This window comes from Condylura cristata, unplaced genomic scaffold (assembly GCF_000260355.1).
Source record: "Condylura cristata isolate star-nosed mole 26May11 unplaced genomic scaffold, ConCri1.0 scaffold00038, whole genome shotgun sequence".
Lineage (NCBI taxonomy): Eukaryota > Metazoa > Chordata > Mammalia > Eulipotyphla > Talpidae > Condylura > Condylura cristata.
In genome coordinates, this window is record NW_004567139.1 from 5,656,092 (window position 1) to 5,673,215 (window position 17,124).

Genomic DNA, 17,124 nt, shown 5'->3' on the forward strand with positions numbered 1-17,124 from the left:
CTGTGCCACCAGGGAGGGCCAGGTTGCAATATTTTTAATCTTTATTCTATCTACCTATCAAACATGATCCCAAAGATTTCACCCTCATCAAAGGTACCTCTCAGAACCCCAATTTTTCATTACTAAAGGCATAGGCAACCGTGGACACTCGTCTTACAGGGGATTTGGCTAATCTGAGAAAAACAACATTTAATATATATTTTTAAGATTTATTTTTATCTCCTTATGCATATAAGAACTAGGGTATAGGCCAGAGATGTGGTGGGAGAGAGAATTCACCTGAGACAGAGTGGGGAGCAGAATAAGCAGATAGACTACAATACATTGCTGAGAGAGACAGGAGAGGTCTGCTGTGCCATGTGGGTCAGCTCTCTGGCCAGGGATTGAACTCATGCTGCAGTGGTTGTGGATAGCTTCATAGTGCTGAGACTTTAACCCCTGCACCACCAGGGAGCCTCTAAAGTAGATCTTGAAAGAAATAATTTTGTGGAATTTTATTAGCAGTGCTTAAAAGTCTGACATTCAGTAGTGAGCTGTTTCTACTCTTTAAGTATCTAAGTAATGTGTTTCAGTGGCAACCTGTGACAAATTTTGTGGGAACTTGATTTTGCAGAGATTTTTTATTGTTATTGGCTGGAATTGGTCTAATCCATTGGAGAGGAAGTGATTGTTATGTCTGAATAGATATGCATTTCATTTCTACATGGGATAGGTAGGTTTCCTCAGCAAATTAGCTACAGATTTAAACCCCAGATGCCAGGGCCACTTCAGCAGGAGAGGGAATCACGTGAGAGGGGGGTGGGGCAGAACTCGCACCTCTTACTCGACCTGGTAGGGAGAGCTAAAACAGACCCCCACCTGAGGGTAATTGGTTTGTCATTCTATAAAAATGACGGTCAGATCGCTACATGTGAGCTTTCTAACATTTCTCCAAATCCTCATTCCACTTTGCAAAGATGTGCTTCAGGAGTCACAAGGGATACTGATCACCAGTTGTGCTGATACATGCACCAGCTCGGTGTGATTACTAATAAGTGGAATGCAAGTCAGAGTCAGCTGCCTATTAGTCTAATTTGTATGTCTTTTGCTCTTTCTACTTTCTGTGTTAACAGTGAAAAGGATTATATGGACCCATTGTTTTGGCCCGGCGTTCATGCTAGTATTCATGTTTCAGGAAGGGAGACATGCCAAAGTCACAAGAGAAATGTGATCACAGTAATCACAAGCTACAGGTCTCTTGTCAAGGGAACTTCACAGAGCATGGACCATCCACAACTTGACAACTAATGTGTTACTGTGGCCAATACTGGCCTAGCCTTTTCATGGTGTATGTTTTCACCAAGAAAGGTGAGTGGTTTCTTCAAGGAATTTTCTAGGTGTGGATGCATTTATTTTCATGAACAGTTGGCTCAGAGCTTACAGAAAAGACACGTGAGAACACAGTGCAATCACAGTTGCTTCTTTTATGAAGTATTTGTGAGGATAAGCAGTGATTACCATAATTATTTCTAGAAAGTTGAGAAGTCACACAAGATTCACAAAATTCTAGTAAGTTCACAGATGGCCATTCATCCTTCAAATATCAGCAAATGGCAGATATTAGTAAAGAGCCTACTATGTGAATATCTTCTGGACACTGACATATACTTGCAGAAAAATCCAGTTCTGTGTCTCCATCATCCTAATTCCAGCCAGGCACAGCTCACAGCTCTCCTCTTGGAGAAGCTTGGGGAATGCAGAAAACCAGGTAAACTCTGCAAGCAGGCATGCAGGGATACATTGGATGGAAACTTCTAAAATTCCATACAGTTTATTCAGGCAGAACCAGCAATTTTAAAATGAACAGTGACAGATCAATTTTTAATGGTAACTCTATTAGTTTTCTCTATTATGAATACTACTTTTTAGCAGACCATGAAAATTATGTTGACATTTGAAAAGCATGTGATTAATTGTAGCAGAACAAACATTCTGAGTGCAGGATCCACCCAGGAAGGTGATAGCGAGCCGGGTCCTGATGAGAACGCGCAGTGCTGGCCCTTACAGTATGCCCTTTTTTCCTAATCCTCTCAAAGCTGAAGGTGGTCCGTGTGCCAGGGATGGATTGGATACACATCGGAGACATGAGGGGCTGTGGAGAAGCAGTTCTGAAAACACAGAAATTCATTCAGCTCACGCCAGAGCACATTTCAGCAGCGACACCAAAACATCTGACCAGCTGAGCGGTGAGAAGCCCGAAGGGTCAAATGATGTTTCCAGGTGATACTTTGCAGAATTCTCCCAGATTTGCTAACGGATTGGGCTGGGACCTGACAGAGCTGTCACTGTGTATCAAAGTACACACACGACAATGGGAATTTTAATGCCACACGGAGAGGGCATCTTGAGTTTTATTTTTAAGCAGAGATATACTGGGATCACTGGGAAATAATGCAATGAGCTTCATCAGAGTCAACCGTTCAGCTGGGAGCACCAGGGCTGTCGGGGAGGGAAGGGAAGGTATGGCTTCCTGTTATTTGGGTCATGATTCTGCTCATCTTTCTTTGCCATCCTCATCCCATTTCTCCTGGGTCGTTGGGGATAATTGTCCTAGTCAATGTATGAGCGATAAGAGTTCATACTCATTTTTGAGAATGCCCAAGGGCATTAAAACAAATAAAGAGACAATACAAATTTTCTTCAAGTATATTTTTAGCCATGTTAATTTCATTAGCAAGCAACTGAAATTAACCCCATCCATGGAAATAACAGTAAAGGTCTGTTTAAAATAAAAGAAACAGGGAGTGAAAAATGTAACTGGGTGGATGGGTCCAGGATGAAAAGAAGACCCAGTTTGAACCTTTGAAGGCTGCTTCTCCATTTGTACTTTAATACTCTCGACTGATTCGTTTGTGTGTGGACTATAAAGAAACAAAAGCAAGCCAACCCTTGGATTTGCCCATAGAGCGGGGTGGCGCACAACCCACGCAGGAGTCAGACTTAAAATTCTGTACCACCTAAGTGAAACGATCTGGCATAGACAAGGTTTGCTACATCCACGCGGAGTTCTGTAATGTCAGAAGGGAGAAAGGAAAACGGACAACTATTTGATGAAAAAGGAAAACTCTGAGGAAAAAATCAAGTTAGAACCTGGAGCTGACTCAGCCACCAAGTTAGCTGGCTCTGTGAGGAGGACCGTGATTTCTGGGAAGCTGCCTCGTCTCTCAAACCGAAGGCGTTTACGATGATGTCTGCCTTCAAGCTGGGCCACCAGAAAGTGGAGGGAAAGAAGAGAGACTATGGCAGAGAGGGTTCAGCACGAACCCTGGCGGTTCAGATTTTTCACAAGTGTAACCAGGCAGCAGAGATTGAGGGTCGTTCCTGCTTTTCTTCTCAGTGACAGCGATGGATGCAACTCTAGTCCACAGACCTAGGAGGAGTGTACAAAGGAGCGGCTACTTACAGCAGGATAATGAACCATCTATTGAGATAGTTCATGGGATGCAAATGTCTTGATATCAATATGGCCAAATTCAAGGACAATTTATAGGAATGTATTTTCCTCATTCTGTTCTTCAATTCCCTCTTAGATCAATATGACAAAGCAAGGAAACAGCTACCAAGGACAACCTTTGTTGCTAGACAGTGAACAGCACTGGGTTAATAAGATCCTAAAAATTAATCCTGAAACAAAAAGAAAGAATAATTCAATGTCTATGTCTCACCAGGAAACCACACTTTATGTCTGTGAATCATTATTTATGTTTTGTTGACTCCTGCTTTGGTATAAAATAGTCTCTTGTCATTACATACTCATGCTTAACTTTTCAAGGTTAATGAGATCTGAAATGGTGAGTACTACTATAGTTTAGTGACTGTAGCTGGGTTGAACTTTGGCTCCATTACACACACACACACACACACACACACACACGTGAGGATTATATATATGTAAGTTATATGCACACATACATGTATATACATATGTGTTATGAATTATATGTATATACATATACATATATGTGTGTATACATGTGTGTGTGTTTGTGTGTGTATGATTGACCCTATATAGAGCAAACTATATATAGGGTTAGTTATGTTTGGTGGCCTCTTTTCCCAGAGTACTGGAGCCATCACTCTGTCTTTGGTGTTCCTTATACCCTACGATGCACCTAATTGATATTTCATTGGCATTTGTAAGCATAATGGAATCTGAGGCAGACTTATAAATTGCTTCTGGAAAATTCTGAGCCATCAGTACTTGTAGCATTGCTCCTAAAGGTTTTCTTTTTTTTTTTTTTTTAATTCCCTGGGTATTTCATAATATGATATTGAGAACTCCTTAGTGGGCCCTGATTCCCTCCTCATTTCTGTGGGACTTCCTTGTGGGCTGCTTTGTGGGAGAACCATCCCAGAACAATGTCAGTTGTTCTTCTTGGACTCAGCCCAGGGCCACTACACAAGTGGCCGCTGGCCTGGATGACAGTAATTCTGTAAATTGTTTGGTTTGAGGAGTCTTGAAAAATGAAAATAATGTCAACGTTAACTTTAAGCCTGTGAAATTCTAAGGATTTCCTGTGTGGTTTGATCAGAGGAGTTTCTTGTTTGTTTGTTTGGCTGGTTGGTTGGGTCCAGCCAGAAGCCTGTCAAATGGAAGCTGGTCTCCTTGGTCTTGTTTTCCCAGCTTTTGAACTTGCTGTCCCGTGAGGGTCCAGTTTTATGTGGCCTCTCCGCTCCAACGCTTGGCTCAGCACTGTCTTGGGGGTGTCAGGCAAACCCACGCTCAGAACTGCTCTCCCAGGCTTCTGGAACATTGACTTCAGGTTCCATTTTGTTTCAAGAACTAGCAATTTCCTTCTGTAGTTTGCAAGTTCAGTCATTAATAAGGAAGGAAATACATATACAAGTCAATAAATAGTGTTTTTGTCCTAGTTATCCAGGATTTAGGGAGGCTTGGAACAGGGGATGTTTCCATGATTGTCCTTTGATCTGTTGCCCATGACATGTATGGTTTTTAGAGCACACTATCCTTGCCTTTAACTCCTGGGCAATAAATAAAGCTCCCCTCCCCCTCCCATATTGAGAATCCCCCCACCCACTAGACAACATTTCTCACATTGAGTCTTCCCATTGTTCTGCCTGTCGCCGCTGGGGCTGGCTGCCGTGGCTGCTGTCTTCCAGGGCTAAGCTTTCAGAAAGCTGCTATTTCTCTCTTCCTATAAGGTCAGGCTGCCATGTCCCTCTCTTTCCCCAATGCTTTTCACACATCCTGTCCCTGGAGAAAAGTGAGAGGCAGCCTGGACAAACATCTCTGAGATGTCGGGGCTGCTTACACAGGATGGTAACAGATGGCAATATTTTATCATTATTCCACCGCCAGGGTCCCTCCCTCTGCGGCCTGGGGGGCCCGGGGGAGTCGGCCCTTTGGTGTGACGCATGTCACCGACCTTCACCCCCCATTAGCTTTGCTGTTGTTTGTGATTGTTAAGCTGTGTGTCTCACTGTGTGTCACATTCTTGAATGGTACGAGGGTCCATTAGTAAGGCGCATCTAGGCGGGTGAGTCATAGAAGTCCCTCTCCTTGGAAAAATAAACACAGCTCGTTGGCCAAGATTAGAGGCACTGGCCGGTGGTGAACTGGAGGCTGTTTCATGTAAAAGCTGTTTCTGGGCTTCATCACGGCCTCCCCACCCCATCAATACTCTAGAAACCCACCTCACAGTGACCCAACAGCTCCAATGGGCAGCCAGGGCCCAGCTCCTGCCGCTGGTGTGGGGGCGGCTGAGCCCGTGGGGCTGGACAAGGGGAACAGAGCTGAAATTTCAAAGCCCTCAGAAGCCCTTTGCGACATGAACGGGGTGGCGGGCTGCCATGTCGTTTGATGTTTTAATTACATTTTCTGATGTCGTTGGTATCTTCTGTCTTTCCCCCTCCTCCTTTGCCCTTTCCCCACCAGTTTTTCTGCCTCCCCGTGTCGCCCCCTCTTCGGGCTCTGTCTCCTGCTAACGTGGGTGCCCAGGCCCCGGCGGGAGGCTGCCGACCAGCAGTGACGGCCATGTGGTTCTTCGGAGTTGGCACCGAGGGGCCGGCAGCCGGGCCAGCACCACCTCCCCAAGGGGCTGAGTTTTGAACAGAACTCCCTCCAGCCACCATCACCTAACTGCTGCCAGCATTCTAACTGTAAGTCACCTAATGGGTAAAAACTGGCCCGGGACTAAAGCGAGTCAGGCAGATTATCTATGTTCCAGGGTGGATTTGGGGAACGTTTAGGGTCTCGCTCCATACACGCGGCTTTGGAGGCTGTATTTCCAGCCCTGGTTCCCTCAGCAATCTGGCACGCTGACTGTGTTTCTCTCTTCTAGCTTTTTCTTTTTTGGACGTGAACGTCTGGCATTTCTTCCAGGAAGGAAGGGGCAGGAGGCTGCAGGCCTGTAGGGAGACATCTCCATGGACCCCAGCCCCTCTCAACACGGCGTCACGACCACGTAGTCAAACAAACAAGAGTCAGAGAGGAGAGAGCAGATGGGGAGCACGGACCCGGACCCCACACCTTCTCTCCAAACCCGTTTCAGAAAGCGCTTTTCTGTGAATGCAGCTTTCCGAGGGGCGTGCTTTTCTAAACACTCCCCTCCTTTCTTTGGCCTGCGACGGGTTTGGGGGGGTGGGGGCGCTGGCCATGGAACCAGCGTTTATTGAATCTCCCCCTTGTTGTTATACTAATCCACGCTGATATAAACCATGCTCCATAAAGTGCCCGACACAGCCACCCGGCAGTGCCGCGAGGCAGACGCGAGCTGAAGCTTGTTGGGCCATAAAGCAAGGTAACACGGCTGCCATTTACTTTCCCGTAATGTGCTTTCTCTCCTCCTCTCTCTAGGCAGATTTTCCTCGTGTTGAAAGGGAACCTCTGGTCAAAAGTCAGCAAGCAAAGTTGTAGAAAGCTTTGATAGTCAGTGAAGTGAATCATGGCCCCACATAGTGGAGGCGCGTACCCATGGGGCCCCTGGCAGGGGGACCTCCCTCCAAGAGCGACTTCTGGTCATCCGTCAAAGGGGCCCCCAGCGAGCTTTGCGTAGCCAATGGTTTCACCAGCTCCACGGTGCCTGGTCCCAAGTTGCCCTTTTCCACAGGTATTTGCTAAAGCAAATAGCAGACGGTATTTACTGGGTGTGATGCTTTCAATCACATTAATCTAGCCAGTAAAAAAATTTATGACCAATAAAAATTCCACCATGACATGGCTGATTGGAGGGGAGGCTGCAAGATGGAAATTCAAACGCGCCTCTGCCTTCAGCGAGACTGTCACCGGCCTTGGAAGGAAGTTGGAGTCGGAGAAGAGAAAGACAGAAAAATCTCTGGGGTTGTTAAAACTAACTCAAGGGTAGATGGATAAAACTCTTAAATCGTTTAATAAGTCCAAGCTCTGGAGGGTGATTGACTGAACGCCTACTTGGAACAGCTTGCAGGGCCAAGTATTGATAGTCTTGCTCTCACTAGCACATGACCCTGGGTTGCTGCTAGGCCGAGGATCACAGGCTTATTCACTCAGAATAAAATAAATATTTTTAAACACAATGCTTAGAAATGAGCTAGCAGGGTGCATGGGTGGGGTCTCGCTATCTGATTCCGAGCCAGTGGGGAGGGCGGCCTCACTTAGCTGGCTCTCTCTTGGCTCAGGACGACATGGTTTACCCAGACCCAGAAGGGTAGTGACTAAGCTCCTTTAACATGGGTGACTCACACCTTTCCCAGCCCCGGTGACAGTCTTCAGACGGCTTGGTTCCCAAACCCACGTTCTCCAAATCCTGCTGTCCCGTGACTGCTCCCTGGAGTGGGCAGCCACTCCAATTATCCGTTAATGATCCCAGACCACACATGGCAATGAGGATGTTATTGGAATGAGTCTCTGCTGGAAGTGCAGCCGCTGTGAGGGACACCTGATGAGCTGGCTGTAGCGATGCAATCGGCCTCTTATCTAACTCCCATGACCCTATTCTCTCTTAGTCACCCAATCCCACGTTGGGCCTGTGTGGCAGCATGCCTAGTCAAAGGTTTGATTTGCAAAACTCCTTGCTGCCAAGGGTGGTCAATAGGTCGCAATGTTAAGCTCATAAGCAGGACTTTTGCCAGACTCGGAGGGAGGTACAGAGTTAGCATTTGCCCTTTGGCCTTCCTCAAAGTTCTTCTAGTCCTTGAGTGGAGACCCAAAGTCTGGCGTTCCAGGGATCGTCTTGGAGTGAGAGGAGCATGTGAGCGTGGACAACGCCCACTTTTAGCATGGAGGGGCAGAGAGAGAAAGCTAAGAAGCCTGGGTCGCATGGTTTGATCCTATAAGTTGGGCTCTAGACTGCTTGCTTTGGAGAGAAAGAGAAACTTCTGTTTTTTAAGTCACTCTGATTTCCAGTCTTAGCACCAATTCCTATTCAGAGTCAAAGCCCTAAAGATCTGAATGGCCTCTGCAGAAGCTATTGTTTGTACATACCCCTTCCCTCAACAAATGAATTCTCAAACCTCTCAAATGGGTTGGCGATCTTACTTTTACTTTTTTTTATTTTCTAGAAATAGACAATTTCCTCCAAGCACTTTGCACACCATATCTTACAAATAAGGGACACTTAAAATAATGTTTTCTGAAAAAAAAGTTTGCTGAAATATGACTGACACCACAGGCACTACATCCTTCTTGGGCTTATAGCTGGAAAGGCCACGCTTCTGACATGCTCTTCCCAGCAACATGACGCCAGCAAGTTGCTGAGACTGACCCTCAACATTTTTAACTACAAAATGAGTAAACTAATAACCAGCTGGTAAAATTATTCACAATATGTCAAAACATCTATCTCAGATGCTTAAGACATTCCATTATCTTCTGCTTTCTACCTCTCAGCCTGAGACTCTACACCATGAATATTCTTGGTTTATGTTCTCTCAATCCATCCTTGGAGACACGTACAAAAACCCTTCTGCTCACAGACATTTCCCCAACCACTGCATCTACTCAGCCCTGCTGCCTCAATCATCTGTCCCAAGCTCCACACTCTGTATCGCTGTCCAATGGAGAGGCATGCACGCACAAATGGAGAAGCACACCCAAGCAAAACCCACACACTCAGCCTGCCTTCACCAGCTAGCTAGATATCAAGTAGAGGTAAAATAAATGAGAACACAATAGCTGGGCCCTCCCTGGTGGTGCAATGGGTTAAGGAGCAGCACTGCAAACAAGTAGCAGCTGCTTCAGTGCGAGTTCAATCCCTGCCCCGGAGCTGACCCACATGGCGCAGCAGACCTCTCCTGTCTCCCCGCTGCTCCCCTCACCAGGGTACTCCGTTCACCTGTCTGTTCTGCTCCCCACTCTGACTCTGGTGAAGCCTCTCACCGCCCCTGCAACTCTGGCCTGTGCCCCAGTTTTGTATGCATAAATAAATCTAAAAAAAAAACAACACACATTATCTAATAAAATTTGTTTAAAATGATTGGCTAATGATTATTTCCAAGTCTTACAGCCGATTTCCCTTTCACACTTATTTTCTAGGTAACATCTGTCATCTTACTTTTTGGTCAACATAGGGTTGTCCCTGCTGGTTTTGATGGCAGGGTCACTGGTGGTAGAATCAGGTGTTCACGAGATCTGCCTGAAATCTTGTCAGTCACAAATCAAACAGCACTTTCTACTACAATTCAGCATAAAGAGCAGAATCAGCTCTTAGACTACAGGGTAAAACAAGGGTTGATGCAGACCCTTACGACCATGGCTATATTGACTGACATTGATGGGAACGTTGTAGGATGGTCGTATGGATTAATTGGGACAATTGCAAGTAGCATAATGCCTGACAGTTGGTGACTGCATTCCCATTATCACACTTATTATGGGAAGCAGTTATGGTTTATTGTAAACATAAACCTTCATCCTCCCTATAATGAAAGCTTATTTCCAGGACTTGAAACAAAAAGTTGATTCAAAGTTCTTTTCTCTCTAGTAGTTTCACAATGATTTCTTTTAGAAAGAGATGAACCAATGAGGTCATGAATTGAGGTTTATAAAACTAGGTACAGAGATCTGTTTAAATCAGAATTTGTGAAATTCCATTTTCATTACCCTTAGGCTTTACTGGGTGGAAGGGTAGTCTCCGTAAACAGATCTGAATGTGAAACCCAATCTCACTTTTTAGTCACTATATGACCTTGACGTGGACTAGCCAGTTAACCTCCCAGAGCTTTAATAAAAATGCCTACCATCCCAATTTTAGGGAAACTATATGAATTTACATGGGTCAAGTCCCTCAACAGTCAGTACCAAGGTGGACGGACAGGACACATAGCTTTCCTTCTCTGGTCACGTGCTTGTTTGAAAGTCTTTGTCCACTACGAAGTTCATTTCTCTACCAGGAGAATGAATAGGTCTTTCTGATGGGGAAGTCAAGGACCTGGTGGCCTATGAAGGAAAGGAAGGAGAGAGAGAAGGAGGAAAGTCGCCAAGAGGCGCCGAAAACACAAACACTGAAATGTTCTGCTTTGTTTACATTACCTCGCCAGCCGTGCTGCTGATTTAGCCTGGCACCTCGCTGCTGTCTGGAGGTAGTGCTGCTGTCTGGAGGTAGTGCTGGAAACACCACACCCAGGCCTGGGATCCCATCACAAACACCACCCCTTACAATAATAATCCCTCACCCCTTAGCCTTTGCTTCTCTTAAGCCTCTGACATAGCACATCGTCAGCATCATCAGGGACAACACACCAAATTAGCCAAACCATCTATACTGGAAATTGTCAACTGGAACATTTGGAAACAAGGTAGCCCACCTCCAATACCTCTAAGATAATTTTGCAAGTAGTTATATGCTGTATTTCAAAAGACAACAAAAATGGCTCTATATGCATAGAGAATTTCATTCTCCCTTTGGCTAGAGAATAAAGGGTAAGTGCCTGGTCTCTGTGGAAGGAGAAGAGCAAGCTGACATTGTTTACTAGCTGTTCACATGTAGAAGTCATGAGGGTGCTCATGCTTGCTGCTGTTTCTGACCTCCAAACCCTACAGGCATTTCTGAGCTTGAAATTAACTCTTTGCATTGGAGCCCTGACGTCACTGATTGGAAGCTGCCTAAAACTGAGTGGCCCATTAAGCAACTCTAAAAATCGCCTAAACCTTACTCTGCTATGGAATCCAGGGTCCAAATGCTTATTAGTGCTTAAGACCATTATCTTGATATCACCATCTAAGAACGCTAAATCAACTGATCATTGAGTGTTGTCAGGAATGGTCCATTGAATTCTCGGCAACTTAGCAGAACAACTGCAGTTACTTTCTCACTCTAACATCACCTTGGCCAATACCTGAGTGTCCATGAGGTGAATGTACCCTGAAACACTGTGCAAAACCTTTGAGACTTTTAAGACATCATGATATGCTCTTGGAAACTGCCACTCTCCAAAGTCAATTTGTCATATTCAAGAGATAATACGATACTAATTCCAGGATATGAAGGTTCCTTATAGAGAAAATAAAAAAAAATAAAATAAAATATCAAAACCACAAAGGTCTTTACTCGTAGGAAGTGGCTGGCAGAGACCATTTGGGCCACTTAGGCTAGAAAGGTTTGGTCAACCACGACTGGAATCTCCAACTCACCTGAATTTCCCCCGTCACCACTGTGACTACAGTTAATTCTCTGTGCACCCCTCCAAGTCCAAACGAAGCTCAACATTCAACTGTTCCCATGCTTTGCATGGTTTGGGGGCACAAATGACCACACATCTTACTATTTTCATCTGAAACCATGGTTTGGCCTACATGGAGTGAAAGGTTTGCAAACTTCAGCGAAACTCTAGACTCCCTGGCCTTGGCATTGGGCTGGCTATAGAGGTTTCCCACAGCTGTGGTGGTAATATCCAGATGGGTGAATATTTTCACTTTCTATACAGGTCTTCTCTGGCCAGAATTTTCAAAAGCAGGAGTGGAGGAGAAGGCAAAGGTGAGCAAGATAAAGAGAGTCGTGGCGTAATAAATCTAATTTGATTCCCCAAATACAACGTCTACATTTCTGAACATTTAGGTTAAAGCGAACTATAGCCACAACCAATATTATAAGAGCTCTAAGATTTTCTGGAAGAAAATCTTTTGCCACATCTGGGATTGCAACCATATAGGGGCCAGAGTGCCAGGGAAATGAGCAGAACATTTTTGCCATGAATAATGGGAAACAGGAGTAAAGTCTTTGGCGTTCTCTTTACTATTGGATATCAATGAATCTCTCAAAGCACTGATTTCTGTGTAGGCAACATGGTAGGAGGTGCCAAGGAATGGATTTGGTTTGGAGACACTTGAAAGGTCCCCCAAGGCTACGCTTGGATGGTGCTTGCAAACTCTCTTCACTCTCATCAGCATTAAAGCACAGATCTCTGTTGGCTTAAACAGAGTCAAAGGGGAGGGGAAAAGAACAAGAGAGTCAGCCCACTCTTGTTTACTGCCCCTGCCCATTAAAATGGTTGCAAAACGCTCCCAGTTGGACTCCAAGTCTACACAAAGCTTGTAACATTAAGCAGATTGTCTCTTTATTTGAATATTTGCTAATCATCTTTTAATGACTGATTCTAAAGTAGAAGGTTATGGAAAGTGTGGATAATGCAGAGGACATGGGTGGTTGAGCTGCCAGATAACTTCAGGTGGCCTGTGTTCATATTTTCTAAACCTTAAAACCTGAGGTAAGTAGTTGTTATTGAGTTAGGAGACATTTGAGAAAGCAAATGGGAAAGGAAGGGCTTATTCTGGAAGAGTTGGACACATCCCAAAGGTTTTGTTAGATTTAACATATATATGTATGTATATATTTATGCCCTTGTTTCTTCTTTTTTCTTCTTCACCCTGTGGGCCTGTAATAGACTCTAAAAAAATTGAATTGATTGATTCATCGATAGATTAAAAGAAAAAGGCTAAGAATAAGCCAAGGTAAATAAGACTTTGGGTTTGAATGTTATATTTCATAGGCCAGATTTGGACACACATTTTACCATTTGGAGCACATACCTTTGAAATTGTAAAATGTAAGTTAGTTGAAAATTCAGGTACCGTTTAAAGTCCCACCTTGCTCTCGGGTTCTTATTCACGCTTGTATCTTAATGGATTCCACAAATCAGTTTTTCATTTTTCTGGGTGAACAGGGTTGATACTTACAAATGAGTATCATGTACCCTCCCCCACAAGCTCTTATGGAGCCAAAACTCCAAGCTATAAATACAGAACACCACTGTTAGGAACCCCCTCCCTCATGTCTTCCACCCCAGCATGTAATGGATTTCTCTTTTCACAGTGTTAAAAGGATCCGTAAATCACTGGGTCACCTATTGATATGAAAGTTCTTTCATTTGAAATCATTATTGTTTTAACAAATTGCAAAAGAAAAATACAAAAGCGCAAATAAATCAAGGGAAAATTACAACAGGTTTTTACGAAGTATGGGTGGAGTGGAAAAAGTGATCTTGGCTTAATTAACCACACTTAGTCATGAGATGCAGGAAGCAGAGGTTTTAAAAAGTCCAATTGGGACTGTGTTTTATATATAGATATACGTACACACACACATTTCACTGTGTAAATTTCCATCACATCATTCTGCGCTGGGTCACCATGAAAAAGCTGCTGAATCTTGACCTTTGTGTGAAATGCTCAAATCTCATCTCTTTTCAGAGGCCCAACTATCAAGGAATATTTTCTCTGTGTAGTCATGATGAGTACAGGTCACACGTACTCCAAATTGAGGTGTATAGCGCCCGAGGAGAGAAGGGTATGATTATTTGATAAGCCTACATTTCCTTTCCATCAGTGACATCTTTTTTCCTCTATTTGCTGACTCATCTCATTACCTGTGCCTTCAATCTCCTAATCCCTACAATCTCCCTGTCTCTAAGCATCAATAATTCTAATTGTATGATGCAAGGCAGTCCTCCAGTCCTCCCATCCATGCATCTCTAAACATCTCCTGACTACACAGTGATGGTACGTGCAATGCACTTGGCTGCATGCTTTAACTCTTGGATATCAAATTCCTTGTGCTACTTGATGGCTTCTCATGCATGCATCTCATTCTCCAAATTACTGAGTATATTCCAAGAGCAGATACTTGGCCACCAGCCACCATCTATGCCCTGAGAGTTCTTGGTGATCCTGATTAGTTCAACTAATTTATGGAAACCAGTCACACTATAGTATGGGATGAGGAAAAGCCTGAGAGATTAAAGAAGAGTATGCACTATATCTGTAAGGTTCTGTAGAGAAATGGTACTACAGGATATATCCACATTATATACTCACAAGGGTGTGAATATATCAAGTGGCTACTATATCATTATACTCAACACAAGGATTTCCTGTGTCTGTTATTTAATTTTCTGAAAGTAATGTATTAATACGGGTATACCACCTGTCTGTAAACTGAATGAAACTGGCTTCAGAAAAATCAGGAAAAAATATGTGTTTATAAAACGAACATCTAACATTTAACATGTGAAAATATCCATTTATATAGTATTTTAGTCTGAAAAATTAGCCCAACATTTTTCAGCAATATTAATAATGCAGTTGGCATCTCTTGTCTATTGAGTGGCTTCCTTAATTTAGTCTGCACTGCTTCAGTAAACATGGAGAGAGAGAGTATACATGCATTTAAAACTGCCACAGTAAGCAGAATTGCTGTCATAATAAAATGACTAAGAGTTTTATGAGGTGATTTTATGAACATCCCTGTAATGCATTTGGGGAGATCTAACATACCACAAATGGGTAATATTTTCAAACTCTATGGTCAAGATTCAACCATGACACCAAACGTCTCATAAGTGATTTTGATCACAGAACTGAGAAACAATTAGCAAATGAATTTGTATCTTCGGGGCTAAGAAAGGACACTGAAGTTAACTGATATCTGAAAGTGGAAGAAAGGGGTGAGACTAGTCCACTGATTGGGAAATTGAGAATAATATTTTCCCAACGTTATTAGCTACTGATTTTGGAGAATTGATGTCAGAATGAATGGGCTGGTGATGAGAACAAACCTTGCCTTCTTTAGGGTTTACCTTCTGTTGATCAAGAGGAGGCTTTTGCTTTTGTTTATCTCTGAGTGCCCAGAAAAACACGATGCCCGTTAAACTGGCTACTTGTGCAGGTTCCAAGAGGGAGACTATCTTTTTCAAATAGAATCCTTGTTAACCAAGGAATCACATCCAAGGTAAATGGACAAGCTGCATAAAACCAGTCAGCTTTCAAGAATAGATGAGGAATCACCTAGCACTGACTTGGGGATAATTGAGATGACATAATAAACATAAATAAGTTTAACTTTTATAAGTCTGACATAGTGTCTTTTCTCCCAGGGGTTCCTAAGCAAAACTCAACTAAAATACTGAGACTTGTCTTTTTGTCCAGGCACTGAAAATAATGGTTTCTAAAATCTTAAGTTATTTTTTTTTTCTAGTCTAAGTACCTAGGCTCTCTTAGATAAATACATATCATCATCCTTGGATAGAAGTTTCTCTCTAAAGGGCAAAAAACAAAACAAAAACATGTAAATTGTGAAAGTCTATTATACCATCTCACTAAAATTAAGATAAAAACCTGATCCTGAAAAGATGAGATTACAAGGTCTGACAAAAAAATTAGCAATTCAATTACCCACTACATTGAAAGTTTGGGTGACTTTCATCTGTGTGCTAAATACAAATGTATCACGTACTACATTCAAATCTATTGGTAAGACAACTGTAGAGAACTAAATAATTGAAAGAAGAATAAAATTTTAAGTAAACAATGAAGCAAAGAAATGGGCCATCTGTTTTGTTCAAGGGTATTGTATTTCAAAGAACAGATGACAATCTGCAGGATGGATTGATAAGAGCCTGACAGACCCCGAAATCAACCTATTTCTGGGCCCTCCATGGTGGTGCAAGGGGTTAAAACACAGCACTATGTAGCTCTCTGCTATCACTACAGAACAAGCTCCATCCCCCACAGTCATGTTAGTAGCCAAAGATATTCCCAAGAACGAGGGCTAAATTAAAAGAACAAATTATTAAGTACACATGAATTTACCTCGTCAAACCTGTTTATTATTTCCAAAACAAGGGGACATGAAGTTCCTGTTGGTGACAAAATCCAGTCCTTTGGTCTGATTCCAGGAGCAAAGTCAAGTCAGAACTCCTCCATCACCACCATTTTCTGAAAAGTCCATTAACTTTATTAAACAAATACAATGTTTTAAGGACTTGTTGCCCAAAGACGGAAAGACCAGGACATAGAAATTTTTATTTAGCTCTTAGGTTTTTTTCTTGTGAGATAAACATGTTTATGTAAGAAGTGATGAAGCTAATATAGCCACTACCAAGTACTCACAGGTTGATTTCTCCAAAAAAATGTTATCTTGGGGCATTATACACATATTTTGGAAATGTCATTCCTAATGCCAGTCTAAGTGTGTACTGAATCAAATTATAAGCAATCAGAAGAAAAATGAATTACTTGATAGTCACTATTCCTATCATAAACATCATTGTCAGACTCCATTCCAGTTTTAAATCCAATTTTATTTTTAATTTGGTTTAAGGAAACATACATACTCAGAGCACATAGGTTTAGAGGTTGTGTACATAAACACTCTTTTTATGCTGCTGAAACATAACTATTTACAACTTGTCTCCTCTTTGAACTGCTCAAGTACTCTGAGGGCAGCAACTTCCTTTATTCATTAACTACCCTAAAATTGCTAGGAGTTTTTAGGCTCTTGGTAAATATTTGTAGATGCACACGATGGGTGATGAGAAGTGAGCCCTCACCTTTGAGTTTTTGTAGACAATCCAAAGAGAGACTTTGGAGACTGGAAAAATTGTTTTAACTGTTTTTGCAGGAAAAAAATAAGTTCTGTTAAGGCACAAACCCAATCAAATCAAATCTTATCCAAAGTAATTACACTTCCTTCTGTGATTTTATTTTTATGCTAGAAATTGATCAGAGCTGATTGAGGAACCCAAGCCAGGGGTACTTACAGAGCTTTTTATTGCAAATCTGACCCATCAACTTGGATTGTGTCCGTCTTTAAAACAGACACACTGCATCAAAATCTGCATAAACCCAAGAATTATAGATCATTCTTGTGCACA